Raw genomic sequence first — 3955 nt, forward strand, 5'->3', positions numbered from 1 at the left:
ACCAATATGCCATCATAAATAAATGGTAAACATTATAACAATAAAATGAATGGCTAGGATCTTTGGAGGTACCAGTACCACCGAAAATCATACAAGTACTATAGAATTATCTGAAAATCATATATTAATTAACTATAATATATAGACCTTAATCATAAGATTTCTTCTCTTGAAATTATGGATTACAATTTTTACTTGAGAATAAGCGTCCATTTGAAAATAACTTATTTAATTTTTTCCTGAAAACTGTATATTGAAAATATATTAAAGTATAATTATACTTTAAAAAATCGAGAAAGTATATAAAAAAAGAAATTTTAAAAAGCTGAAAAAAAAAAAAAAAACTAACTTATAAATTATACCCAAACACACTCTAAAGTGTTGACAACCTTTTCAAGGTTTCAAATTCATTAACCAAAACATGTCTCGGTGGCAGTGGCACCCACCTAATTAATTAAGGTAACCGATCTCATCACATTAGTATGGGGCATAATCCGGTTTGTGTCTTTTTGATATACTAGTATGTATTGCATACATAATCCGGCTTACGATATATCTTATGTTTAATTCTTATCCAAAACATAAGAGATAAGAACATGATTTGGATGGTTGAAAAGGCCGAAAAGATTTCCAGAAGTTAGTGGATAAAGAGAATTTAGGTAAATATAGCGAGATTTCAGAACTCATACATGCATGGATTGTAAATTTTGTAGAGACCAGAGAGAGCAAGTGTTATATTTCATGAAGGGCATTCGCATATATGCATGTGAAAGAATTAATTAGAGAGCATGAGTGCAGCGTCTTACCTGCACACATGTACAAGTACAACCACCTCCGTTCCATCTAATTAGCCTCATCAAGGAACAACGTCGCTTTCGGTATAAGCACACCTGGTTCCTCTGTAATAATTGTTGAGCAACAGTTGGCCAACTCATGGGTATTTTCCTTTACCCCATGCAACGTGATGCCTTTTTCCACTTCTGCATGCAGAACGTGTTATTGTGCTCTGCCACAAGCAATGTTCTTTTTTGGATTGAGGATTTTTGGATTGAGGAGAAGGTAGAAGAGTAGAATAGAAATGATAAAAATATACTATTTGTTTAAAATTAGTTTATTTTTAGTTAATTTTACTCTACTCTCCCTTTCTTTTCTTCAATCCAAACGGCCATTAATGTACTTTGGTTCTCAAGAAAGGTTAAGCAATATGTGAGGGAGAGAGAGAGAGCTCGCTTGGTCCCTCTGTAATAATTGTTGAGCACCAATTGGCCAACTCATGGATATTAACGTGATGCCCTTTTTCCACTTCTGCATGCTGAACATGTTATTGTGCTCTGCGCCCACCAGTAAATGTACTTCGGTTCTCAAGAAAGGTTAAGCAATATGTGAGAGAGAGAGAGAGAGAGACAGAGAGAGAGAGAGATTGGTGAATCACGGTGCCATTAATGCAAACGAGCCAATCACATAGATGGTCATGTGATCAAGCTGGATGACTGTTGAAAAGCTAAAGCTAGCGGGAAAGCAATTTGCTTGTTGGCTCCAACCATATTTCAATTTTAAACTACTTTTTTTACTGATAACATATCCAGAACTGATAAATTAGTTCTTGGTTCAACTCTGCTATATATATAGTCATGCCCCATCAAAGAATCTCATCTCACAAGCAGTGAACTGTATCGATGGGGAGTGTAATGGCGAGGAAGTTTGTTTGGGTGGTTTTGTGTGTTGCTTTGGTGGTGAGGTGTGAGTGTGTGGAAAACAGGAAACTAGAGAAGAAGGGTGGAGAAGGAGAAGTGAAGAAGCCAGAGGGGTTCTTCGATATTCCAGGGTGGATTGGTGGTGGTGGTGGTGGTGGTGGTGGAGGAGGAGATGGTAATGGTGGTGGTGGTTTTGGGGGTGGTTTTAGTCATGGAGGAAAAGGATTCGATTTCAGGCATTCTTTTAGTTTTGGCAAGGGATATGGTTTCGGCTTTGGTTCAGGAAAGCCTAGCATTGGTTTTGCAAAGCCTGATTGTATTGAAAAAGGTGGTGGCGGCGGAATTGGTGGAGGTAATGGTGGAGGGGTTGGAGGTGGTGGGGGGTGGAGCTGGTGGTGGTGGTGGCAGTGGTGGAAAGCATCATAAGAGAAAAGAACATCAAGTTGGTGGTGGATTTGGAGGAGGTAGTGGAGGTGGTGTTGGGGAGGAACAGGTGGTGGAGGTAGTGAAGGAGGAACAGGTGGTGGAGGTAGTGAAGGAGGAATAGGTGGTGGTGCTGGGGGTGGCACTGGAAAAGGAATCGCTGGAGGAGGTGGTACAGGAGGAGGCATTGGCGGAGGAACAGGTGGGGGTGGTGGCGCAGGTGGGGGATTGGTTGTGGTTCTTGTGGTGGGATTGGTGGTGGTTCTGGTGGGGATTTGGAGGAGGTATTGGCAAAGGAGGTGGTGGTAGTGGTGGTGGAGGAGGAGGAGGAGGTGGTGGTGGAATTGGAGGAGGGATTGGCAAAGGATTTGGTGGTGGTGCTGGTAGTGGGTTTGGGGGAGGAATAGGCAAAGGTGGTGGTGGCGGTGTTGGTGGAGGTGGAGGTGGTGGAGGAGGAGGTTTTGGAGGAGGTGCTGGTGTTGGTGAAGGCACTGGTGGTGGAGAAGAGATTAGTGGAGGTGGTGGAGGAGGAGTTGGTGGTGGTGGTGGCACTGGCAGCAGGTTAATGGCTCTTTGGAACGGGTTGGGGCAAAGAAACCTTGAAGTGGAATTGAATTTAACCAATAATGGTGGAAGCCTTTGATTCACCTCTACATACTACATGCATTGCTTGTGTTTCTCTACAGCTTCTTGTTAGTGCTATTGTCAGAATAAATATCTATGTAATTATAGATATTGTTCTAAATATGTTAGTAATTAAAAATTAACCTATCGTTTAACTTCTTTAATATGTTATTAGCCATTAGCCCTACCAATGAACAAAAAAAGCTTTATCCCACAACTCAAACAAGATCATCAATTTATTGTACAACGTTTTAAATTTTTTTTTTTTTTTGATAGAACGTTTTAAAAATAGTTGAATAAAATAAGTAAGCTCGTTCGTCCTTAGTATACACAAATAAAATGACTCCAAAAAAATATCTTCTTATGAAGATGCATGCTTGCTCATTGCAAGGGTGTAGCCAGGAATAAATACTTGGAGGGGCCGGGTTGTAATAGATATATACTAAATATAATTCTTAAGTCTATTGGATACAAAATTATCAACTTTCATAGCAATAACGAAAACAAAACACCCTCTTTCTCTCTCTCTCTCTCTCTCTCTCTCTCTCTAACATTATTTTATTTTTATTTTCTGAAAAAAAAAAAAAAAAAAAACATTTTCATGTTCGTAGAAAGGCACAATCTTTCTTCTGTGTTCTAAACCAACTGATCAGTAAAACTCATTTCTCGTTTTCGTTTCTAGTCGTCAAAAAACATGGAGCTTCGGAGATCAATTATCTCCATCCCAATTCCTTCAATCATATATTTCTCTAAAAATTTATGAACATATAAAAAGCATGTGAATATTTAGGTGTAGATAGTTGAGAAAATCAAAAAAAGACACTGAAAATAGATGAAGGTCTAGTGCTTAAATAAGAGAAAAAAACTCACCACTTCACCAGGTAGTCACCAAGTTCCAAATCCTAAAATTTGACAATGAAATATACTGAGTGATTTGTTTCAGAAAGCAAGAAGAAAGAAAAAATTGGTCAGGATTTTTTTTTTTTTTCCCGGACTGGAGGACTGATGCTGCTAAGTTTTGGGGGCTGGTAGGCGGTACGGGGAAGTGTATCACAGAAGACAGAAAAGAAAAGAATAAGGGATTTTGTGGGGGACCGTGGGGTGGGTTTTTGAGATGGAGAAGTTATGCGTTTGGATTTTAGTATTTAGAGCATCTTCAGCAAGCTCTCTAATTTTCTCCAAATTTTTACCTATTTGGAGAATGAACAGTGATA

General features: G+C 39.2%; 1 long non-coding RNA gene across 1 annotated transcript; it reads left to right on the forward strand.

Moving 5' to 3' along the window:
- Positions 1–1862: 1862 nt before the first annotated feature.
- On the forward strand, positions 1863–2905 carry LOC136068499 (uncharacterized). The gene is made up of 2 exons (XR_010629861.1): positions 1863–2140; positions 2570–2905. It is a non-coding gene; the product is annotated as an uncharacterized LOC136068499 (long non-coding RNA).
- The last annotated feature ends 1050 nt before the right edge of the window (positions 2906–3955 follow it).

Source organism: Quercus suber, unplaced genomic scaffold (assembly GCF_002906115.3).
Source record: "Quercus suber isolate HL8 unplaced genomic scaffold, Cork oak 2.0 scaffold_118, whole genome shotgun sequence".
Lineage (NCBI taxonomy): Eukaryota > Viridiplantae > Streptophyta > Magnoliopsida > Fagales > Fagaceae > Quercus > Quercus suber.